Genomic DNA, 26,250 nt, shown 5'->3' on the forward strand with positions numbered 1-26,250 from the left:
TGTTATTTTACTTTCTCTCTTTTTTTTTTTTTTTTTTTTACATATTTAGGCTATAAAAGATCATCTTACATTGGAAGGATTTTAATTTTTTTTCTTCCTTAACTTAAATGTCTGAAAAATATCAAATCTCATTTTTCCTACTGATTCTGGAGAAGCATTTGTATTGTACACTCCCACACTTTAAAATTATTAGAGAAAGATTGTGTTGAATTTGAAAAAGATACCTTAGTCAAAAACTTTAAACATTTGGGTTTAGGGAAGCATTAAGATAGGAAATGAATATTAAACATAGAGAAGCACAAAATAAGTATTTCATATTTTATGATATCTTACATGAAAAAATAAACTGTATGTTCATAAAAAGTTTCAACACGTAAAGATTTCCCAGCCCCGGTTCATGTCGTGTCAATTATAAAGAGGCAATAATTCCCATCCATTTCCATATTCATTTTTTTTATTTGCAGAAGTTAATAGCTGAATGATTGTTATTAGTAAGTCACTTGTGCCATGCCCAGTAGGGTGTTGAGTACCATCTAAATAACTGAAACAGGCCTGGTACCTGCTTCAACTAACATGCAGCCCCAAGGTCAGATTATGCATGAGGATCCAGCCACAGAAACTCCTGCAGCCATGAGTTCAACTGTAGTCAACATAAAGTTGCGGAGATTTATGCCAGTACATCCCACTATAAGATCAGGATCTCAAGTGAAGACATCCGACAACAGAGATGGAGGAACTAGGGGGACACAAGGGTAAAGGATAAAAAAGTTTACCCAAGTGCTTACATGTTAAGTACAATGCACAGGGTAAGTGTAAAAATCAACTAAGGATTCCTGGGCAGCTTACCTTATCCTAAGAATTGTTTGCTTGTAATCTCAATATTGTATCAACATATGATTTTGCATTTAATATTTCAAAACATATATGCTCCTTACTGTGAGAAGAGATATGTGAAATATTGCTTATAGAAGATAAAATCCTGCCTGTGTTGAAATCAGTGGGAATTTTTCTACTGACTTCAGTCAGACCACAGTTACACCCATACTCCTGCAGCCTTCATTCACATGAGCAGTCCCAGGGAACGTTTATGTGAGCTGGGGGTTATATGATCTGTCTCTCAACAAAAAAAAGGGGAAGTTTACAGCCATACTAAAGGCTGCTGTCAGAATTGCCTTATTCATTGTCAGGCTGTTCCACTCAACTGTAGGGATCCAGTGACAGTATGGTCTTGTAGTCTCCACTGGCCAATGGATCCATAGATCAGGCCCTAATTCTCAGAAAGGAGTTGACTAGGAATTGGCCACCTAAACAAACATGATACAATCATGTAGATTTTCTGTGCAAGCACAGCATTTGAATGAAAATAAATTGAGTGAAACTGGAAACAGAGGACCGATAGGATTCAGGAGACACTAAGATTAGTGGTACTGTATTTACAGTTTTATCTCTGTCTGCTTTATTTCCTTACTATTTTATTTCCTTACTACCAAAAAAGCAAGGCCCATGTTTCGTGCTAAATTATACCCTATCACTACTGAAACTAACACAGGTATAAGTCATTGTAGAATTTGGTCTTGTGACTTTTGTAGCAGCAACTCGATTCAAGCTGTTATGTTAGGACATAGGTTTTTTTAACTGTGTTTTAGTTTCAAATTGCATAGACTTCAGTTGCGTATCCAAGATAACTGGCGCAGGAAGGAGTCACTGTCAGGGCTGGCTCCAAATCCCCTGCCTATTAAAGAGTGACATATGTATTGTAGTTACTTATACTGTATATGCTGAGTTAGCAGGGTAGTACAAGAAACCCACTCTGGGGCCAGAGAGCAGAGAGAGGAGATATAAAAAGGCAGAATGCCCTTCTTTTAAACTTCAGAAAAAATCTATAGTAGCCCTGAGTATGTGGTATTTTTTCTTGTCAGTTTTGTCACATGTTCTTATGATCCCTATGACAATTTGGGTTGAAAAAAACAGTGACTTAAACCAGCTCTAGTTTTTAGTTGCACCAAGGAGGATGGAAGTTTCAGAGGGAATGAAAAGATCAGGAAAAAATGAGGCTGCTTATCACAGCGTGAATCCTATTTAGAAGGAAGGAGTAAGATAATGAGAAAGTTGAATAATTGGTTTGCTGTGTATTGGGAATGCAAGGATTAATTCTGAAACAGATGTTGGCTTATGCTATTGTCTTTAGCTATGAATGGTGCTAGGATCTGGGGGTTTGATTCTGACCCATATCTTGGTAACAGAATTCTAGCAAATCCAGCTGCCAGATGCAGTCTCATTTCCTAAAACAGTAATTAAATGGCTATTTATAGAGTTTTTTATTCTTTGGCAAAGAATATTTAGAACTCTGCACTTAATGTTTGATAGCTTTGAAAGTGTGAGATTAAAGTCCACTATTCCTGATTCTACTCTAACTTTTCACCAACTTGGGTAGCTCTAATGACTTTAATGGAGTTACTGTTGATTTAACTGAGAGCAGAGTCTGTATCACCATAATTCTCTTCTTCAGAAATGTTTTAAAATGGCTTTTTGACAAACAAAGCAGACTTTAATCTGGAAAGAAAACAGTAATGGCAATACTGATTTATCAGACCAAGTGAACAGATTCTGAAGATGAGGTGCAGTAACATTTTTTAAATAACACCTGTCAACGGGGGAAAGGTAGTTAAAAAAAACAATTCCTAGTACTTTCAATATATCATTTTTTGATTAAGTACCATAATTTGAAGAGCTTTTAAAGGATAAATACAGTAGAAATTACATTAGACTAAATATAAATGTTAATTGTAGAACAAAATACAATGAGCTAGACATTTCACTCTGGTCCACAATTATCTGGATCCAGTGGTTTAATTCTGTAAACTTACAGTGAACTCACTGAATAGGTTACTTCTGAAAAAAACTGTTTACATGGTTTTATGGAAGAGAGCAAGATGTATCCTTTAATAAGTAATGTGATTACAAAACTGTAGTTAATATAAAGCATGCTGCTGCCTCACTAACACTGTGATTGCTAAAACGCTGGCAGAATGCTTGAGTTACAAATTAATTTGCATATATTTTATTGTATTTCTAACCTGAACTGTATTAATTCTCTTCTAACGTAGTTTTTGACAATTGATCTTCTGATCTTTTTTTTTAGAGATGCTAGCGCAATTTGAATTTTTACATAGTGCTGTACAATAGAGCTGAATTTCGTATTCATGGCAGTCTCATGCAAGTTTTGAAACTCAGTAGGCATCATAAATATGCACTCATAGGTCTGCATCACTATAAAATTTATGCCAATTGATGCCTACTAATGTGGTTTCCTGTTGTGAGTCTTATAGGGCTGCCAAAATGAGGATGCATTGGTTTGATTATTTTTTAGGCATAAATAAATTGCTTATATGGCCATCTATTTGCATTGAAGGTTGTATACAGGCAGTCCTTGGCCTTACGACACAATCGGTTCCTGCAAACCACATCTTAAGTCAAAACATTGTAACTTGGAACTGATTTTCCCACAGGAAACAATGTTGTAAGTGTGGGGATTGATTCCTGAACCAAGGCCTGATACCCTATTTTCACCAAAATAACCCAGACTTTTGTACTCATCAATTATAGATGAATAATATAGCTACATTAATGTATTTGTATTGTAAATAGCAACCATATTGATTAGGAAGGACTTCTTTGAGGTGACTTTGCTGGACTTTTTGAAGAGCTCTTGGTTGGACTTTTGAAGGGTTCTTGGCTGGAGTCTTATCCGGAGTCTTGGCTGCAGGTTTTTCTGGAGTCTAGTCTGCTTTCTTAAAGAAGGAGGTTTGGGCAGATGTTCTCTAGGGAGATGGGTGACGTAGCAAACCTGTTCGCTGGTGTGGCATGGCATCGGATCAAATGTTGTAGAGTCAGAACTGATGTCAGAAACTTTCATAGTTTCATAGTTAGTAGGGTCGGAAGGGACCTGAACAGGTCATCAAGTCTGACCCCCCTGCCATGGGCAGGAAAGGATGCTGACCCCCCTGCCATGGGCAGGAAATGACCCTGGCTAGGTGATTGTCTAGCCTTCTTTTGAAGCCCGCCAGGGTAGGAGCAAGCACCACCTCTCTTGGAAGTTGGTTTCAGATTCTAGCCACCCTGACTGTGAAGTAGTGCTTCCTGATGTCTAGCCTGAACCTACTGTCATTCAACTTATGGCTGTTATTCTTAGTTACTCCTGGTAGTGCTCGGGGGAACAGGGTCTCTCCCTTTCCCTGCTGGTCTCCCTTGCTTAGTTTACAGGCAGCCACGAAATCCCCTCTCAGCCTTCTCTTGTGGAGGCTGAACAGGTTCAGGTCCCGTAGCCTCTCTTTGTAGGGTCTGCCCTGCTGCCCCCTGACCATGTGAGTGGTACTCCTCTGGACCTTGAAACAGGGTGTCAATTTATAAATGTAAGTGCGAAATGTTGTAACTCAGAATGTTGTAAGTTGAGTTATTTTTAAACACATATTTATCTACTGATTTAGCCTATTAAGTATAATTCAAAACATTTATGTATAAAATTTTTAGAGGATTTTAAAAAATTAATTTTACAGCCTGACTATTTTATTCCTAAAATAACTGTGTTTTGTCATCTGGTTCAGTATCTCAGATGAAATGGGCTACTGGCTACCTTCTGATTTTTTGTTTGTTTTTAACTAGAGATGAGTCCAAACTGAAACATCTTCCTCTCCTGGATTCTGGAGAAGATTGGATCCAGATCCAGTTTGGGACTGGAATTTCACAAGTAAGATCTATTCTGCTAACACATTTAACTGGAATTTCAAATCCAAAAGCATGGTTTGAAGAAGTTTGGGTTCAGGGGCTCACACTCCAGTTTCCATGACTTAAGCACACCTGTAGTTGCAACTAATGTGATCCATCCACAAAAAATATCTTGAGGTTAATGCATGGAAAAATCTAAAAAATTAATGCAGAAAAGGACTCCAAAATGAGCACCAAGGTTAGGGACAGAAATTACACATAAACCACTATAAGTGATTGGCAGTTGATCTAAACCTGTAACAGAATTGAAGTTCAGTGCATATAGACCAATTTCAAAGTGGCAGAGCCTGGTTTAAGATAGATCTGAATCAATGTAATATCAGATTTAACCAGTTTAAGTTAGACCAGTCTATCAAACTTCTGTTCTAGGTCCACTCCTGATTCAACTTGGGTCACAGTCCCCTGGCATCCCAGGATGGTTTGCAGCACCCAGCTAACTCCTGCCTCACAGGGCTGGCAGGCTAGCCTTTATCAGTGCTCCCTTGCTCCAGCAGAGGTGGGCTAGTCCTGCCCCCCGTCACAGAGCTGAGGAAACATAGCCTCTTCTCCCCATCTTATGTCCTGCCTGCATCTGTCAGCCCAGCAAGGCAGCGGGAAGTTGGGCAGGGGAACAGAACCCAACCTGCCCTCAAGCTTGGGTCTGCCCAACTGAGTTTCCCTTGCCCCAGCCTAGCTGCTCAGCTGTGCTGTCTGCAAGTCTCTTCCTCTGACCTGCAAGGGGGAAAGGAGCCCTCCACCCCAGCCCCAGTCTCCCTGGGTGGGGTTTGCCCAGCTGTAGGGAGCCCTGCGCCATGAGAGACCAGGCCAGCTGCTCAGCTCCACCCCCTGCCAGGGTGGGGAAGGCCCACCATGGCACAGGGCTCCCCTGATCTGGGCAGACCCAAGCTCAGAGGGGTTGCGACGAGGGTGAGGGGCTCTTTCCCCACTCCCACCATGTGTCAAAGGCAGAGACTCACGGGGGCATGGCTGGCTGGGGGGGTGGGGGGTGGTAGGAACCACTGCAGTGCATGGCTCCCCACAGCCTGGGCATCTGCCTGCCTTCCCCGGCTGAACAGTGAACACGCGTTCCATTTGTTGTCAGTCCAATCTATGCAGCTTAGAGAAACCTGCAGTGATTGGATTGATTCCTCCTTGGGCATTTCGACTGTCTGTACTTAGCCCAAACCTGGCCGTTTCAGTCAATATTAGAATTGCTGTGAAAGGTGTTGGTTGGGACACTGGCTATATCAGCTGTGCTTAAAAATGTAGAGATCCAGTAGAGGAGTTTTGTGGAATAGTAAAGTTCATCTTGACATAAGTCAAATAATGCAACATGAAGTAGCTAGTTAAATCTGCCTCGCTGAAAAGAGAGGTATGGTTGCTCAGTGTTTATGTTTTAAATTTAAAAACAAATTCTCACAAGGAACAGTAAATAAGTAACATAGATATATCTCCAGTGGCCCTGAGCAGCAATAAGGTACCATTCTTACAGAAAGGATTATTCACTTCAGAACAACGGTTTAATAAAAAAGTACGTAAACCCATAAACCCACTCAAACTTTGAGAATTTCAAAGTTTGACTCAAATGTTGTTGGGCTATTGTGGTTCTCCTTAAAAAGGTACTTTTAAACAGAGAAGAGGAAAGCAGAGAGGTTCCACTGGACAATGGAGCAGAAGCTAGATAGAGGGACAAAAAATGCAGTGTGATTTCTGTTGTATCTGAAGTAGCACTGTCTTTTTTTCACCATGAAGCATACCTTACTTCATGAACAGTTCCAATAGAAACTGTATGGAGTTTAAGTGTTTTTAGTAGGGCTGTCAAACAATTTGAAAATTTGATCGTGATTAGTTGTGATTAAAAAAAATAGTAACAATTAATCATGATTTTAATTGCACAGCTAAAAACTCAAAACTATGTAAGGTTATGGTACTTTGTATGGTTGGTGGTGTGTGGGTGGGAATTTCTGAAGGTATGGGGGGCTGCGGGTGTGTGGGGGGGCTTGGAGCCCAGGGAGGGGGGATCCCCGCATGCCCTGACAAGATATGGAGTACTGTGGGTCCAGAAAGAGGAGTAGCAGCAGGGCTGGGGGGGGGCTGTGACTTGGGAGTGAGGGGCAGACAGAGACACACACGCAGACAGGCGCACACACACACAGGTACAGACACACAAACAGTGCTCTACAGGTAAGTCTGTGGAGGGAAGGGGCATGGGGGAGGAAAAGAGGAGGGGGGCAGATTGAGGCTCCCACAGTGAGGGATGGAGTGGGGAAGGGACAGGCGCTGGGGTGAATGGGACCCCAGGGCCAGGGTGGCTCATGCAACAGAGCCACGGGGAGCTCATCCGTGGGAACAGGGAAGGGACATAGCTCCCTGCTGCTGCAGGAGGCATGGAGGGCATGTGCCCCCCAGATTTGTGCTCAGTGCAGAGGAGGGCTGTCCACTGCAGGCTGGAGGTCTACATCCTACTGTTTTTGCCCATGGGCATATTTCTGATTTCCCAGAACAGCTATAGGTCAGGCATTATCCTATGAATTCTCCAGCCCTCCTCTTGAAACTCTGTTCCAAAGGAATACATTGGTATGTTTTTTTAACTAAGTCAACCTTGTGAAAAATAGGGGTTTAAATAAGAGGAAGTAGGTCCTTTAGTAAAAGTGTGATTCAAACATTTAAAGAATCTTCCCTGTCATTCATATATATATATATATATATATATATATATATATACACACATACACACACACACACACACATTTCTTTTTTCCAAACTATCAAATTTTACTGAAGGTAATAACATTGACCAACATAAAAGAAAGCATTTAAAAAGTAATTAATCCAAGAGAAAACAAGGCCAAATCTGGGCATAACTTGCTTATTCATTCCAGTGGGATACCTTCCCTGTTTAGTAACTCTTTGTGGAGTTGGAACACTGTGGGCCAGCTGCCTTTGACCAGTGCTAAATTACTGAAGTTACCCTGGTAGCTTAAGCTTACCCTACCCAGAGCTCTACCCTGGGGGGTTCCCCAGATTACATCATATGTATTTGGGGGGTAGATTAGGGATATAAATATAACTTCAAAAATTATCCATTTAACCTCCTCTAATTATACTGGTTAAATCATTAACCAATAACATATACATAGTCCGGCGGGGGGGTGGAGCCCTGGGCTGGGACCTGCCCCACCCTATTCTAATGTGGGGGAGGGGCCACAGCCACCTGCCTCAGGGTGGGGAGCTGGGCCCTGTGCACAGATCTGTTTGGACACAGCTGCTGCTGGGAGCTACTCCCTGGGGCTTTTGATGTGGGGACAGGGTGGAAGAAGGTGGCAGCAAGCCCCACCAAACGATACAACCCATGGGAAGCCATGGATGGCAGCAGCCAGCAAGGGGCTTTCCCCAGCTCACTGAAGCCACCGGTACGCTGGGAGAGAGGGAACAGACTAGTTATGGATACTAATCCCCCCTTCCCCTTCCCAGTCCCCACTTCTCCCTCCCTCTTGCCCTGCTACCTTCCAGTTCCTGCTGGGGCACCGCACGGCTTCCCTTCCCCTGCCTTTTCTGCTGGACTGTGCTTTGCCCCACACTAAATGATAACCAGTAACCTATAACCAGTTAACATTGGGCTTAGTTATTTAACCCTAGGCTAGACACAAATTCAAATCAGGGTTCTGTAGTCTTGTCTTCCAAGTCTGTACTCAGAATAGATGGTACTTGCACAGGTCTTGGAAAATTAACATATTTTGAAGCCTATATGGTGGTTATATAGTAAAGAGAAATGTTTTTCTATAGAGAGAAATCAGCATTTGGAAGTTCCCCTACCTTAGCAAAGTTCACCTTGCAGGGATGGAAAAAAGGGCAAATCATTTGGTTACCAGTGACTTGCCTATGTGGATATTATTGGCTGATAAACCCTGGTGATGCTTACAAATGTGTAATATGGTACAGTTGATCACCAGATTTGAAGTCAGGACTGAATTTGGTCCAATATCACCTTTATATAAACTTTATTTTTCTTTACTCTGGAGCACTGATCAGGAATCACCTACTCAAATCAGGTAGATGATCCTACACAATGGGTGCATCTATACAAGACACTAACTGCACAGTAGCCTAATAACACTGTGCAGTAGCATGCCAGGCAAAAACCATGTTAACATGATACTGCACAGTAGTATTAAGCTACTGAGCAGTAAGTGTCACTAAAAACCCATGCGCTGGTGCTACTGTGCAGTAGTGTAAGTTACTGTGCATTGATTTAGTACTTGATTATCCAAGTACTAAACTTAATGCACAGTAACTACAGCAGATTAGTGAACATGTAGACATGCCCAATTAGTACTTTTGATTGCTAGGAGACAGTTGGATTTCACACCTTCTGTTTCTGTTTTTATAGTTAACTGTCAAACAATCATATAAGCTAATCATAGAGAAGACTTATAATATCCTTTTCTCTAATGCCTTTCTAATGTCAGAATTTTGCTACAAGTATGTATGTTACCAATGTTCTGAAGTATCTTTATTCAAATATTACATTTTTTATATACTCTTGAAGAAACAGTTTAGAAACCAAGTAGTTAGAAACATAACTTTTAAATAAAATGATCCTTTTGCATCAAGCCTAAGAAATAAATGTATGCAGTGTATTTCATTCCCAAGGATTACAAACAAAATGTTTTATAACGTGAAACTACATATACAGAGAAATCCCTCCAGGTAGCAGATGGGAGTGAGCAGCTGTTTACAGTACACAATAGCACCTGTATAACAGACCAGAAGAGGGAGTAAAAAAAATATTGCTTCCAGTTAGAACTGCAGAGGGAATTAATGGGTAAAACATGTATTTTCTTAATTTGGGATATGGGCAGAACAATGAAGTTAAAATTCATTTCAGTGAAACAAAATGTAATTAAGTTGCCATGTTCTTGGAGTATATCTAGGCAGCACTGTGCAGTGCTGTGTAAAGATATTCAAGATAATAGAAGCACCACCAGGTCTAGTTAGCTCTGCTGAGCAACAAATTATTTTGTCATGCGTGATGAGTTATCTGTGCAGGGTAATCTGTTGTGCCATGTAGACAAACTTAGTTTTCTCTCTTCTCTGAAAGATAATGGACCTGAGGGTAAGTGCAATTTGGGCACATAAAGTGAAAGTTGAATAAAAGGTCAGGATGAGTTGCTTAACCTGTACTGATAATGTTTCTTCATTAACTCAGACCAGAATCCACTGAAGAGTAACATGGTCAGTCTAGGTTTCAAGCCACTAGATGGCAAAGAGTTATATCTCCGCAACCAGATCTTTCATAATGTCTCTGGGATCAGAGGGAAGAATGGCCTCTGGTGTACCCATAATTATGCACTTCAGACCTTTGATTATGCCTTCCTAATTTCAGAATTTCACTACAAGTATGTATGTTGCCTCTGGGTGCGGTGGGCAGGCAGCAGCAGCTGCCTCGTCCTGAGTACAGGTGGGAGGGAAACAGGCCCCTGGGTCCTCCACTGGTCTACGCCCAGCAGAGGGAGCTCCCCCCACATGCCCCTGTGCCATGGAGAGTCCCAGACCTGGCTGGGCCGGGGCCCAATACCACGTTCCTCTGGCTGCTGGGCAGGCATGGCTCAGCACAGAAGTGGGGTCAGGCCCTGGCTGGGCCAGGTCTGGGAAGATCTGGTCATCCAGGGGCATGGAGGAAGGGGGCACTCCCGCCCCTGGGTGCAGCCTGGCAGAGGCCCCATGGACCTGTGCCGCCTCCACCTGTGCTCAGGTTGAGGTGGCTGCTACTGTGAACTGCTTGCTGAGCCCTGAGCACAAGTGGGGGGGCACAAGCTCCTGGGGCCTCTGCCAGGCTGCACCCAGCAATGAGAGCCCCACCCCCCCACACACCCCTGGATGACCAGATCTTCCCAGACCCAGCTGGCTGGGGCCACCCCCATGTGAGACCCCACTGCTGAGCTGAGCCATGCCCACATATGCCCAGCTGCAGTGGGACTTGAGGCATAGTAGCAGCTGCCTCTGCCACCTCTGCCCCCACAGAGATGGACAGGGAGCCCCCCCCACACACCCCCCCCGGAGGAGCCCCCAGACTCCAGTCCTCCCACCACCCAGCTGGGCTGGGGTCCTACTTACCTTCCCCTGCTCCTGGCTGCACTGCATGGTCAGTCGCTCACTGCGGGGGACTCGATCTGACCCTTGCACCTTCCCTCCCTGACAGATTGACCTGCAGGGGCTGGGGGTGGTAGATGTGCTCATGCACACATGCCCAGCTGTCCCTCCAGCCCATGAGCAACCCAAAGAGGCTCCAAGATCTACCTGTTGATCAGGATCCCCAGGTTGGTGACTACTGCCCTAGTGGTTCAAGCAGTTGGCCCAGAAATGTGAGACCAGAGTCCTAATAGGTTCTCACCCACTTAGCATGCGTAAGATTGTACATACAGTCAGTCAATACAGAGAGGCTACCACCTAAAAAAAGCCCACCCCCATTATGCTGCATTAAATTGTTTGTATGCCCATACCCTCAAGAAAAGTTAAAGAAAGAAAATTGTTTTTGGTGTTTGGCATAATTTTTCAGGTAGGAGTCCTGAACCCCTATGTTGGCCTGGAGATTCTGTTTAATCTTCAGAATGTACCACTGCATTTCTCAAGAGCCTTATTGCACAAGGAGATTGACTAATATTTTAATGAGTGTGTAGTCCCTAGTTTTCATGAGAGTTGTGTATAGTATTTCACACCAGTGTTACTAGAATTACTGCTTTCTCCATCCCCAAATGGGAATCTAATCCTGTCTCATCCCTGCTTACCTGAACCACTCCCAAAAGACCCATGTCATTTATCTTGGTATTCAGTCAGTTTCTTGGCTCACAGCAGGTGACCTCTGATGGTTGCCTTGTCAGCTGCTCCTTCGGTCAAATCCACTCTTCCAATTAGAAGTAAGATGTCCTTAGGTTAACCAGAGTTAATCCATTCACTTGTTATCATTTGTTAATTTTCAAATGAAACAAGCTGCATCTTTAAAAATGTAGTTAAATAAAAACCTGTTTCCTTCCATTTATTAATCAAGCTAACAGCCTGATAGGCCAGGCAATGGGAGGATGTGTAGCAGGAATCCTGCCCAGTCCCTGCTCACTCGGCAGCTAACAAGAGGTGCCTGTCAGATACTCTTCTGGTACAGAAGCTGCCTGGCTTATATATCTCTAGTGTGCAGGGCAGGGGTAAGGAAGGATCTGTGCATCAGTTGATCCTTTGGTCTGCCCAGATTCATCACTTCTGCATGGCAGATGGTGTGTACACCATTTCCACTTGTGTGCCGTTGTGTTTGCCTCTTATGACGCTGAAAAGATGTGTTGTCATAAGTCAGTCATTTATGTTATAGAAGTCACAATTGCAAACATTTTGGAGCATTTTACAGTAGAGAAAAGTAAGTCAACAAGAAAATGAAAACCAAATTATGGGGGCAGTATTCTCTCTTCCTATGCTCATGTACTTTCATAGTTTCATAGTAGCTAGGGTCAGGAGGGACCTGAATAGATCATCTAGCCTGACCTCCTGCCACAGGCAGGGTTCACAAGACCCCAGACAGGTGATCATCCAGCCTTCTCTTGAATTTGCTCAAGGTAGGGGCGAGGACCACTTCCCTGGGAAGCTGGTTCCAGATTTTGGCCACTCTAACTGTAAAATATTGCCTTCTGATCTCTAACCTAAACCTGTTCTCCGTCAGCTTATTACCATTGTTCCTTGTCACCCCAGGTGGTGCTGGGGAGAAAAGGCCTCTATCTATATGTTGTTGATCTCCCCTGATGAGTTTGTAGGCAGCTACCAGGTCCTCCCTCAGCCTCCTCTTGCTGAGGCTGAACAGGTTCAGGTCCCTCAGTCTCTCCTTATAGGGCCTGTCCTGCTGCCCTCTTACCAAGTGGGTGGCCCTCCTCTGAACCCTCTCCAGGCTGGCCACATCCCTTTTGAAGTGCAGCACCCAGTACTGGATGCAGTACTCCAACTGTGGCCTGACCAGTGTCGCATAGAGGGGGAATGTCACCTCTTTGGACCGGCTTGAGATGCACCTTTGGATGCATGGCAAGGTGTGGCTGGCTTTGCTGGCTGCAGTCTGGCATTGGTAGCTCATGTTCATCTTAGAGTCAACAAATGACTCCAAGATTCCTTTCCACCTCTGTACTTTCAAGGAGGGAACTCCCCAGCCTGTATGTATGCTGTGGATTCCTTCTCCCAAGGTGCAGCACCCTGCATTTGTCTATGTTGAACCCCATCCTATTCTTGTCTGCCCACTTTTGTGGTCTGTCTAAATCTATTTGCAGCCTCTCTCTCCCTTCAAGTGTGTCCACCTTGCCCCACATCTTAGTGTCACCAGCAAACTTGGACAGCACGCCTCCCACCCCCTTGTCCAAGTTGCTGATGAAGATGTTAAACAGTGCGGGCCCGAGGACTGACCCCTGGAGTACCCCACTGCTCACATCTCACTAGGTTGAGTACAGCCCATCCACCACTACTCTCTGGGTGCACCCCATCAGCCAATTTTTTACCCATCCAACTGTGCGGGCATCAATGCCACAGTCACTTAATTTATTGATGAGGATGGGGTGAGAGACAGTGTCAAAGGCCTTCTTAAAGTCTAAAAAGACTATGTCCACGGCAACACCATCATCAAAGGATTTAGTTACTTGGTCATAAAAGGCAATCAGGTTGGTCAGGCAGGACCTGCTTTTTATGAACCCATGCTGATTGCCCCTGAGCATGATCTCCCCTGCAGGCCCCCCAACAGATGTGCTCCTTGATGATTCTCTCCAAGATCTTCCCAAGCACCAAGGTGAGGCTTACAGTCCTATAGTTACTTGGGTCCTCCTTCCTCCCTGTCTTGAAAATTGGGACCACATTAGCCAGTTTCCAAGCCCCTGGCACCTGGCCAGATGACCATGAATGCTCATACAGCCAGGCCAAGGGCTCCGTGATGACCCCTGCCAGCTCCCTCAACACTATTGGGTTGGCATCTGGACCTGCAGATTTAAAAATGTCTAGCACTTCCAGAAGATCCCTAACTACATCTGCAAGTAAGCAGTTCCTTACTTATTAATGCTGGTAAGGAGAAGATTGTTCTTAGTGAAGATTTCCTTAGTGGTCTGAAATAAATCCCTCAAAGTATATAGGCAAGGTTTTATCTTGGCTTTACAGACAACCAAGAACACTTTCTTATCCACCGAGACAGGGAATTGCAAAGGCAGAGCACATGATACAATAAACAAGGACATGGCACCAAACAGTAAGGTCTGTGGGGGGAATATAAAGCACAATTCGTTCAAAAGTCTAGTTGAAGCTAATTCAGAGAGTCCCTTGGAGAGGTACTAAATGTAACACTGATTTACAGGTATGTTTTGTATTTGAGAACTATTAACCATGTAATCTTCAAGTCTGCAGAGGCCAAATTGATCCTATTATGACTCACTAAAAGACATCAGGGATGAATTATTTTATTCTGGGTATGTCTACATGTGCATTTAAGCATGACTAAATTTAATGCTCATTAAGTGATTTTGGCAGGTGTCTACACATGCAGCGACTTGGCACTAAAGTCAGTGCACTTGGCAGTAAAGTTAGTGCCAAGTCCCTGCAGCCCTGCCATATACCCCTAGTGGCTGGGCAGACCCAGCACTAAAGTTAGTACCAGGTCACGTCTATCTGTGTGTTAATGTGCTTTAATTAATCACGCCTAAATCTGGTAACTGCATTTGCATATGTATACAAACAAATACATATATGTATGTATGTATATTGTGGCAGAAGGCCACCTCTTTTTCTCCCCAAAAACTCTGCTCTGTAACAGTTTGGTTAAGATGGGACCAGCAGAGGATACACACCTTACCCTATCTCTTTAGGTAACCTGAGCTGGATACATTCCTGAGGGAGGGGGGAAACCTGCTCCCTCTGCCTATGTGACTGGCATCATATACTTGGGTGCGGGGCTTGCTCCCTGGGGAGCTAGGAACTGCCAGTCTGCCCAGCAACTAGTGATGCATTTCAAATTGGTTGGCTGATAGCCAACAGGTGCTGGCCTCCATTGGACCAGGTAAATGAGGTCACAAGGGCTATATAAGTTAAGGACTGCCCAGGAGGAGGGGGCAGCAGCCATGAGGAAGACTCAGAGACAGAGAAGAGCTGAACCATCTGAAACTTGCTCTCTCTCTCAAAACTCATGATCAGGAAACTACCTGCCTCCAGAGGGAATCTCCACCTGCCTCTGGATGATACTTGTGAGTAAGTTACCTGAGATCTAACTAGATACATAGCTTGCAGTAACTCAAATGCATGATCAAAGGCTACCCAGCCATGCCAGTTTGCTTTATGGGATTTCTCTGATATTGCTCTACCCTGTATCCTATTCCAACACTACCCCTTGTAACCAATAAAGTTCTCCTTTGTACCTAGCGTGGGAGACTTATTGGGAGTGGGTCTAGATTATGCCTTGGGGTCCCCTTGGTTTGGTTGACTAAGGGAGACCACTACTTTTACTTCCGACTGAGGGAAGCATCCCAAGTTCTTCAAGTGAATCAAGTACCCTTGAGGGCTACTAGGCCTGTGTTTCCCAGGGTGCATAGAGCCAGAATCAACCCCATCCCTGGGTGATAGCAGTGTTACCCCCAGGCTAGTGGGTGTGCTCCAGGAAGGGGGTCAGCCAGACGTGAGGTGCCCCAGGGAGGCACTCGGAGCCTGGAAGATGGTCGGGTGCAGTGATGTCGGTGGCTTAATGCAGGAGCACCCCCTACTCTGCCACATATATACACATATATATTTGTATGTATATATAAACAATTCTGGGAGGTTTACTAATACAGTCCTCTGACACAGAGGACACATCTACGTGAGACGTGTTAATGCACAGTAGCTTAATTTAACGCTCATTATGGATGTGTGTCTACAAGTGCATGCCCGTTATTCACATTAAAATGGCAAAATTAGGCTAATCATGTCTAAATTTGATATCTGCAAATCCAGGTATCAAATTTAGGTGTGATTAGTTAAAGCACATTAATGCATGTGTAGATGCGACCTGGTACTAACTTTAGTGCTGGGTCTGCCCAACCACTAGGGGCACATGACAGGGCTGCAGGGACTTGGAACTAACTTTACTGCCAAGTGCACTAACTTTAATGCCAAGTCCTTGAATGTTAATATGTGGTGCGTGTGTGTATTGTGGTAACTCCCCAAAGGACAAATCAGTTTTAACTCTCATTGTAAGTGCTGTACAAATATAGAGTAAAAAGCAGTCCATGCCCTGAAGAATTTGTGTAAAACTTCCTCATTTTTTTCAATGCTTTAAAAGGAAAGAATTCTCCTAAGGACTTTAATTTTTTTTCCATCTTGGAGCTTTGTTGAGTTTTTTGTTTTTAAGGAGCAGGTGACCATATCTCTGGGCTTTCATGTTTAGAGGGGTAGGTACTGGTGGAATGCAGTTTTTTAAATCCCTGTATTTGTTTCAGTATTTCAAATATGCATTAACTATTTTTATATTGGAGTAAGAAGTGATAATCAGAAACTTAATGTACCACACCCAGATTCATTATTGCACTTATTTAGAAGATCTTTTGTACTGTACCCAGGTCTGAGGTAACAGTCTAGCATTAGTTTATATAATCCTGTGTACTCATGTTTACATAGTTCAGTTAATTGTTAAGTGACTGAAGTTTTAACAAGCTATGTGAATAATGTCAAGAGGAAACAAAACAATATCAAGACATTTTTGAGGTACTTAGTAGACACAGGACAAATTATGAGTTTCCTGTTCATATTTATTAAATCATTTGATCCATCAAATTGCTATTAAAGTAAACAGGCCACTCCCGAATCTGGAGGATTAGACAAGTTGTTCTTCCAAAGTCAATGGACCTGTATTGCTCTATATCAACTGAGGATCTGCCCCAATGGATCAAAGGGCAAGGAAAAATAGAGTGGTAAAACCTTTAGGGTTTTGTACTTTTTACCTATCCAAAACTAGGTAGCTGGCCACTGTTATTACAGCAGCAAACCCAGTCAACCTTGCTCAGGACTTCATTGCCTACTCCAGCAGATGGCTTGAGCTCACAATGCTAAACTACATTTTAGTCATTCCTTCTTCAGGCAAATGTTATTGCTTTGGGAGACTGAGTAATTGTAGAGATAGGACTAAGCAATCTGGCTCACTATGGTAATGCTTCTTGGTACATATGGTCATGTCCAGATGAGGACAGACTTTGGCTCCCCAGGGAAAACTAGCAGCGGCACACCTTGTGCTGTTGCTAGTTGTCCCCAGGGAACATCTATGCCATGCGGCCTCTGACACACAGCAAGTTGCCCCAGGTGGGGTAGTGGAGGCTGGGGCCAACAACTGTGCTGGCCCCAACAGTCTTACCTGGGGTCCTGGGGGCTAGGGAAGCTGCAGCCTCAGTGCTCCTGCAGCTTGGAGCCTGGCCGGCAGCTGGAGCTTGGCTCCAGCCAGAAAAGCTCCAGTTTTGGGTAACACATGCTGCCTCCATGTGTGCCACCCCACTTTTTTTCTGATCTCCATGGGTCAAAAAAAAATCCCCTGGCTGCAAGGCAGCAGTATGGGAAACACTTGAATGTGCAGTGTCAGCCAGCCAGGCTGTTTCTGGTGGTGCATGCTGCTGCTTCCCGCACCACTTTTTTTTTTTAACAGTGTCTTTTTTTTTTACATTGGGATCTCCCAGTGTCAAAAACCCCCACCATGCTCCTAATTAGCAGTGCAATGAATGGGTGCACATGCACCCTGTGTAGTTTGTGGCATGTCAAATAGGTTTGAGGTGCTGCAAACTGCACATGCATGCAGGTTGGGACACACCCATGAAGGCTCCAGCTAAATTAAATCAAATTAGAAACTAGTCTCAGTATTTAACATTGAGGGTGATTAACCACTACAATAAGTTACCAAAGGACATGAATTCTACATCTCTGGGTGTCTTCAAATCAAGTATGGATGCTTCTCTGGAAGATATACTTAAGTCAACACAAGTTGTTAAGCTGAGATATACAAAAGCAGAAAGGTGGTTAACTGTGTTAGGCTGAAATCAGAGATGCAAAGGAAGAGCAGGATAACATCCTTACAGCTTTTAAAGGAGTTTTTCTGCTACCACAATACACAGAGGTCAAAAAATTTGTCCGGGGATGGCCCCACTGAAAGTACATGTATTTGTTGATAACATGTGGTCTGTGGGACCATAACTCCCCACCTTCCATTTTGCACAACTTTTCTGTAAGCAAAATGACTCAAGAGTTTCAGTCTGAGCAGAACTGGTTTGCCATTCACTGTGCAGTGTCTATGCAGCATCCTATGTTGACTTTAATGTGATCCACATGCACTCCATTTTTTATACTATTTGAAGTAAAATGTCTAGTCTTTTTTGCGAGCCTCTAGAAATTGGCACACAAATCCTTGGGCAGTTGAACCCTGCAGCGTGTTGAGTTCACACAGAGGAAAAGTAAGACATCCTAATTTTTTTAACCACTCATTCATTCCTGTTAAAGATATATATAATTCTCTGCCCTGCACCTTAATAGCTATCAGAAATTTCTGAGATTGTCCATCTTCCTCCCCAAACCTTACATTCTGTGTAATGGATTTCAGAAGGCCGTACATTTCCTATAATGTTTAAGTGGTCTATAACATGCTGTCACATTCTTTGAGTTGCTGTAATAACCACCCACTCACTAAATTACATAATGATCAGTGGGTCTGATCCTGCAGTCATTGTAGGGCCACAAAATGTAGGCCTCACACCATAAGAGCACTCCCAGAAGCAAGTAGAAAACAAATAATTGATTGCATAATCAATTCCAAGGGGAGTATTTGTCTGAGAAAGTACTAATTAACTAAGTGCTTCAGGATCTGGTTTATATATTAGGTATATAGCTCCTATGGATTTCCCTCATCTACCACATATATACAAATGCTCCTGCCGTTACTGTTATCATAATATGTTCATCTGGACTGAGGAAGGAATGTGCTTCAAAGACTTTTGCATAAGGGACAAAACTAAGATGTTTTGTTTGGTGCTGACTAATTTATGTCTATTAGGTAACTGATACTTCATCATATAGTGCTGAGCACTTGCTACATTTGCTGTGTGTTCTGTGCTGGGGTTCAGTCCTAAAGGATTGGGGTTTTTTGACTTTAAGTTTCAGAAAAGTGGAATCTGAGGGTCTGTTTTGGATGGTTAGCCACATCACACGCAAGGGAATATATTTTATTTCAGTGAAGCACAAAACTAAATCCCATTTACCCCTTATGTGTTAAGAATTTATTTACAACTTGATGTACACTTTACCAGCCAAGGACACCGTATGTGATTTCAACAGCCTAAGGAGCACCTCCTTGGACTTCCTCGAGATGCATCTGTGGATGCATGACAAGGTATGGTTGGCCTTCCTGACTGCGTCCCCACACTGCCGGCCCATGTTCATCTTGGCATCAATAATGACTCCAAGATCCTTTTCTGCCTCTGCACTGATGAGAAGGGAGTTCCCCAGCCTGTAGGTATGGTGCTGGTTGTTCCTCCCCAGGTGCATCACCTTGCACTTGTCAGTGTTGAAACCCATCCTGTTCTCATCTGCCCACCCCTGTAACCTGTATTGGCCCAATTGCAGCCTATTCCTCCCTTCTAGCGTACCCACATCCCCCCACATCTTAGTGTCATCTGCAAATTTGAACAGGGTGCTTTTTACCCCTTCGTCCAAGTCACTAAGGAAGATGTTGAACAGGGTGGGCCCGAGGACCAAGCCCTGGGGGACCCCCCTACCCACATCACTCCAGGTCGAAAATGACCCATCCACCACCACTCTCTGGGTGCGGCCCTCCAGCCAGTTAGTGACCCGTTTGACTGTATGGGTGTCGATGCCACAGTCCCCCAGTTTTTTAATGAGAATGGGGTGAGAGACCATGTTGAAGGCCTTCCTAAAGTCCAGAAAGACTAAGTCCACTGCTACCCCTGTGTCTAAGGATTTGGTGACCTGGTCATAGAAGGCCACCATAGAAGGCCAGCTTGGTCTGACAAGACCTGCCTCTAATGAACCCATGTTGTTTGCCCCTAAGCATAATCTCCCCTGGTGGCCCCTCATGGACATGCACCAGGATAATTCTCTCAAAAAGCTTACCCAGGGTCGAGGTAAGACTAACTGGCCTATAGTTTCCTGGGTCTTCCTTTCTCCCTTTTTTGAAAATGGGTACCACATTGACCCTTTTCCAGTCCTCTGGCACCACACTAGAGCACCACAAGTGCTTGTAAAGCTGTGCCAGGGGTCCTGCAATGGCCCCTGCTAATTCCCTCAGCACTCTGGGGTGGAGATTGTCAGGACCAGCTGATTTAAATACGTCCAGTCCCTACAGAAGTTCCCTGACTAGATCCTCACTGACTCTTGGCCTGGGTGCGCCTCCCCTGGGGCCTGAGGGGGTCCCAGTGGGGAGGCTGATCCGGTCCCTGCTCAGGAAAATGGAGGCAAAGAAATTGTTAAATAGGTTAGCTTTGTCTTCTGGTGTGACAACCAGATTTCCTAGTGTGTCTTGCAGAGGCCCCGTGTTATCCAGTAACTTCTTTTTGCCCCCTATGTATTTAGAAAAGGACTTCTTGTTGTCCTTGATCCAGGAAGCTAGTCCCAGTTCCATCTCCGCCTTGACCTTCCTGACCGTCCCCCTGCAGCCCCGAGCAACCGAAGTATAGTCCTCCCTGGTGATTAATCAAGTCTCCTGTGACACGCTGTAATTACAGCACTTTGGAGTGCCTCACCGCATGTGTATAGGTACCTTCTTAGGCTGGGAAGGGTACAGAACATTGATCTCCCAGTTCTTGGGGGAATACTTAAACCACTGGGCTGTTTTTAAGAATGGGCAGGAGCACCTGGCACCAGCTGTAGGTGCGTAAGTGTTCTTGTGGATATGACCCTTAAACTCCATAAGTACCTTAATGTACAACCTGAGGGCATGGCAAGGAAGCATCTCCTTGGGGTGCTGCTCTCTCCTCCTTCATATTTGGTACCTAATGGTGATATAGTCTATCAGAGACAACACTTAATTTTTAGAAGGAACAGGACCATAAATGGGACCCTAATTGCAAGATGGGGTGGATTCTGTTAAACAAGGTTGAAACTCTTGGTACTCCGTTATACATGATATTTTTAATCATTGTATAGACTTGTTGTTCTTCAGTGGATGGGATTGGTTGTTGGGTTTGGCCTGTGGTTTGCGCAGCGGTCATTCATGGGGCTCTGCCACCCCTACACCCCAGCCTCACACCTCCTTGTGTAAGTTGTCCCTGTGTCAGCCTTGTCCCCTCTCGTGGAGTTGCATCCCACAGCTGGATGCCTGCGCACTTGTCGCCCGCAGTCAGGTTTGCCCACGCAGGCCTGCCCCTATGCCTTCCCTGCCTCTACCTCTTCTTTCAGGGAAACAGAAAAAAAAAACCTCCGAGGCTCTCCCTTGGCCCCATTCCTCAGGGATGCTCGCAATACCCTCTACTCTTCCCCTTCACACAGGGCAACAAAACAGAAACTTGTCAACAAAATACGAAAGAGATGAGCCACCTCCTGACATGGCTACACCCTGTCCCCTTACTATTCTTCCCCTTACTGTAGCTTGGGGACATTCTTACTGCCTGTTGCCTCTGGGATTCACTCCCGTTCTTCCGTCGACCTGGCCGGGACTGGCGGCGATACTCGCTCCGATAGTAACCCCCTCGGGGCTCTCCTTCGGGTCTTTCCCTCTGGCATGACTTCCTTCTCACCCTGGTCATCCCAATACTCCCATCTGGAATCCGCTCGAGTGTCGGTTGCATCTCTGATTCCGTCTTCAGGTCCAGAGTGCCTGCCGCTCACCCACCTTTCTGTCCATGCTCCCAGCAGGGCGCTCCGCCCCACATTGTTTGGGTCCAGCCCCAGCTTGTCGGGCTCTGCAGGTCCTGTGGGGAAGATCTTCTTCCCTCCCAAAGGCAGCTGCAACCCCCTTTCCTTGATGCTCTCTCCTTCTCCTCCTTGTTCCTCCGCGGCATCAGCCGCCATTTTTATCCTTGCTGGCCGGCGTTCGGGGCTGACGTCACCGGCTGGCCTTAATTGGATAAAGAGGCGGCTGATGAGCCGTGCAGGCTCTTCTTTCCACCCCTGCTGTGCTGTGTCTCCTGTTGCCGGTGAGTACGTCTTGTTACTTTTTCCTTGTCTTTTCCCGGGACAGAGGATAACAGTAAACCTGAAATATTCTAGTAGCAGAAAGGGCTATTTCTGGAAATATTGTTACTGTAAATTACCTCTGCTAATCTGTACATAATATTTTAAAAGGACATGTATGCAGGAAAGCACGGTAAGTAAACTTGAGTCACTAGGGCTAGGTACAGACAGTTAAAAAGCCCATGGCTGAATCAATTCAGTCTTCGCAGGTTAGTCTAAGCTGTATGGACTGAATCCATAAACAAGTGAAGACATTCACTTTTGATTCTGGAAATGCAGCCACATGCCTGCAGTGGCTCAGGCCAGAAGCTAAGGGGTGCTAGAGTATGCCTCCCTGTTTGGCTGAAGCAGACAGCTGGGGACAAGCTCCCCTATCCTGTGTGTAGGAGGACTTGTGGGGGGCAATACAAAGCATCTTCAGATGCTGCGGGGCTGTGAGTTAACTTGAATCTGGAAGGCATCTAGGACAAAAGTTCAGTAAACCAATTTAAGCTAAATCAGTTAAATCTGATACTATATCTATCCAGGTTTATCTTAAACTAGTTTCAGCCATTTTGAAAGTGGTTTATGTACATTGAACTTGTGTTGTGTTACAGTTTGAACCAGTTTCTGATTACTTATACCGGTTTATGTGTAACTTCTGTCCCTAGCCCAGGAGAATACTGAACAGGAGCAAGTCTATTTACACCTGCAGGGAGATAGAAATGTATCTTACCATTTGAGATTCATAAATATGGGCTATTCAGGAGACATCAAGGAACATGGAAATCAGAGATAATCTTATCTTGCTAAGCAAATAGTAATGCAAAAGAAACTCTGTTATATAAAAGGAAAGAATGAATATTTTGCTCACTTTGAACATGTACACATATTCTCCCATTGAATTTCTGAGGGGGTTTTTTCATCTGTGTAAGAGAGAGGTTTAAAATCTGGTCTTAACAATACAAGACATTCATTGTTCATTCTCCTCAAGCTTTGCACGCTTTGAAAAGCTTGGGTTTTTAATCTTGTGTTTGCTAGCTTTTAATACATTATTTATATTCTAGGCCGGTAGAGAGACCGCTAAATACAATGTAACAACCCTTCATTAAAAATAGGGCTGGAAGGGGCCTCGGGAGGCAATCTAGGCCATACCACGGTCATATCCTAGATCAATGCTGTCTAACCAGTCCAAGCATGTGTCTGTCTATCCTGCTGTATCCTCCCCAGTAATGGGGATTCCACAACCTCTCTACCCACATCTTTAGAAAGTTTGTTTTAATATCCAACCTAAATGTCCTTTACTGCATTTAAAACTGTTATTTCTTGTCCTGTCCTCTGTTTATGTTTGACCCAAACCCATGGTGGAGCCTAGCCAGTTATTCCCTGATTTGTATTTGTGCATTTGATTGTTCCATCCTAAATAGCTCTTGTCCCATGTGGCATAAATGATCTTAGTGCAGGGGTGGAAGGACTCCAGAAGTTGATTAATTTCAGACCATTTCTCTCAAGGTCATTTTGAATCCCAGTCCTATCCTCCAAAGTATCTGCTATCCCATCCAGCTTGGTGTCATCTTCAGATTCATTAGGAGCAGAATTCTGTTTCACTTTACACTGTCAGATAGCAGTTTTCTAGTCTTGCTCATGGCTATTTTGGGAATTTACACACAGTTTGCAATCCTATTCTGTTTTATTTGTTGCAAGCATCCACACAGCTTCTGAGTAGGTAGGCTTCACACTGGCCAGGCAGGTAAGCAGCTATGTATGCTGGGTATGTAAATCACAAAATTCTGCCTGGCAAACACTCATGGCCAGTGGCAATAGCAAACCTTCCTTGTTTTAGCTACAATAACTGAGTAGTTAAAGTACTCATCCAGGTTCAACACCCCTCGCCCAGGATTTGAACCTACCATTTTTTTACTTCATAGCCTATTTGACCCACCAAGCCCCAGGTCAGGTATCATCTGCTTCCCTCGCTAGATAATGTTGAAGCTGCACTTTATATTTAATATTAATTTGGTAAATGGGTAGAGAATATTGAAGAAGCTTCTGTCCCATAGGGAACAAAGATTCAGGTTAGAACCATGGTTTTCTCCCTTCCAGGGCAGCATTCATCTCACAGAGCTACACATCTTTTAGTTTGCTCCCTTCCCACTGATCCCACTTATCTTCCTTTCTTGGCTTCCAGAAGCTTAATAATGATACCAGCAATTTAAGAGTAGGAAAAACACAATTTCAACTACTATCAATGGTACTAATATTAACTGCTGCCACCTAACTATGATAGAATATAGGGACTATTCTCTGCAATAAAAAAGAAATTGGATATCAAAGATACAGCCCATTGGCTGGATCTGGCCCATGGAGCCCTATCACCTAACCAGCGGTGCCACTGATAGGTTTCAGGCTGGACCTACATGCTATATGTGGTATGCCCCAAATTGGCCCTCATGCTGCATGCAGAGCCCACCAGCCCTGGCCCTGCACAATATATGTGATGCATGAGCCTGGTTTGGTGTGCATACTGGATCTGGTGCATAGGGCTAACCTGTGGATTCAATCTGGGCTGCAAATGATCTCTCTGCATCTCATCCAGCCCACAGGGCCTGATGGGTTTGATGTCCTTGTATTATAGTAGAATTTACAGAGGACATTAGTATGCCTATTTTAGACGCATTTTACTTTCTACCCATTGTTTTGTAAGAGACTGCCTGAAAGCAAACTCCTTTGCTTGAAGTTTGCTACAGCTATATTTGTTTATCAGGTTAAATGATTGACTTTCACTGTGACTAGAAATCACCAGTTTCTTTTTCCCACTCCTCTTCTATTGGTGGAGGAAGTCATGAGACTACATTCCTCACACAAATTGAAGGCACTGAACTGAAAAAGTAAAAAAAGAAACTAAGTTTATTGCAAGTCATACTTGACAATCTGAGCCAACAGATAGACAGTTCAGCTATAAGGCTAGGGACAGAAATTACACATAAAACAGTTTAAGTGATCAGAAACTGGTTTAAATTTGTAACAGAACAGATGTTCAGTGCACATAAACCAGTCTGACAATGGCTGAAACCAGTTTGAGATAAACCTGGTTGAATGTAGTATCAGACTTAACTGATTCGGCTCAAACCAGTTTATGCAATGTCTGTCCTAGACCCCTTGTTGGTTTAAGATAAGCCAGACTCCCCCAGCGTAGTCTGCCTTGTCTCTCTCCAGTGTGTCTCATATGGGGATTCCTCTCTAGCCTTACCGTTATTCTTAGGGATGAACACCTGGGTCACTGGAATGACTTCAGGTCAGTTCACCAGGGGGCCTTGCCTGCCACGTCTTTGATGATGATTGCCTTCAGATTGGGAGGATGATGTTTTTGTCCCATCTCCCCTTAGTGTCTCCCCTGGGTCATTCCTGCTGTTTCACCTTTGTGGGGCTCCAACCTCCCCTACCCCCCACCTAATACCAACCTTGATGTTGTCACCTGTGTTGTTGAGGCTGATGTCCTGTGCCATCTTTGGTGCTCCGGTTCCTGGAATACGATGGCCACTGGATGTGGGAGTTGTCATTATCCTGAGCATTTCTTCCGGCCTACTTCCTTTCCGATTATGCGCTGTCTGGCCTCAGTACTGGTCTGTCCCCCAACACGTCGCCTCTGCCCCGGGCTTGGGACCTGCCACCCATCTGTCTTGCCTGTATCCCAGCTCCACCAAGTCCTGCTGGGCTCCAATCTCTGCTGCTGGCTTCCTTGGTCCACACGGGCTCTGTAGCCAAATCCCTGGGCCCTCTCTGGCCCTGAGTTATAGTAGAGACCCTTTCCCAGGGTTACCACCAGGTCCCCTCACTGGGACTGCTTGCATTCTCAGGCCCCCCCGGGCCAGCTGGGGATGCCACTTCTGGTCCCCATCCCCCCCCACACACACTTGTCTTCCACTGGGCTTTTTATTTTGGATCCGGGGGTCTGGCTGCCCAATTGATCCCGGCACACACCAATGGGACTGTTGGCCCCAGCTTCTTCAGGCTCAGGCATTTTTTTTTCCTTTTTGTATTTTCCCATGGCGGCTCCTTTTATCTCCCGGTGTGGCGTCCCGCCGCCTCTGCTCTATCTCAGGTAAGTCTTTTCCACACCCAGCATGCTGGCATGCTCTCTGGGCTGGGCAGGGCTCTCTACTCCACAGCCAGGCTGGTCCCTCCCCTCTGCTCCCTGCCTACAGCTCCTGTAGCCTCTGCAGGCATCTGCCTGGTTTCTGCCCTCCCCCCCACCCATCCCTTCCCCACTCTCTACTAAGCAGGCATTCCCCTGTCCCTCACAGACACCTCTCA

At 44.7% G+C, this 26,250-nt stretch overlaps 1 protein-coding gene and 1 long non-coding RNA gene across 3 annotated transcripts in view; one reads left to right on the top strand and one right to left on the bottom strand.

Moving 5' to 3' along the window:
• Nucleotides 1-26,250, top strand: part of PRLR (prolactin receptor) — a 210,787-nt gene that overhangs the window by 8,465 nt on the left and 176,072 nt on the right. Inside the window, exon 2 of one of the 2 annotated variants that reach the window (XM_019517974.1) lies at nucleotides 4,663-4,747. The exons of the other annotated variant lie outside the window; for it this stretch is intronic. The gene's annotated coding sequence lies outside the window, so the exon portion shown is untranslated. The remainder of the gene's footprint in view (nucleotides 1-4,662; nucleotides 4,748-26,250) is intronic. 2 annotated transcript variants of the gene reach the window in all.
• The window catches only part of LOC109297904, a 10,103-nt gene continuing 1,356 nt past the window's right edge, over nucleotides 17,504-26,250 (bottom strand). Inside the window, exon 3 of the long non-coding RNA XR_002097462.1 lies at nucleotides 17,504-17,518. This is a non-coding gene — a long non-coding RNA (uncharacterized LOC109297904). The remainder of the gene's footprint in view (nucleotides 17,519-26,250) is intronic.

This window comes from Gavialis gangeticus, unplaced genomic scaffold, assembly GCF_001723915.1.
Source record: "Gavialis gangeticus isolate Ggan-Ray unplaced genomic scaffold, GavGan_comp1, whole genome shotgun sequence".
Lineage (NCBI taxonomy): Eukaryota > Metazoa > Chordata > Crocodylia > Gavialidae > Gavialis > Gavialis gangeticus.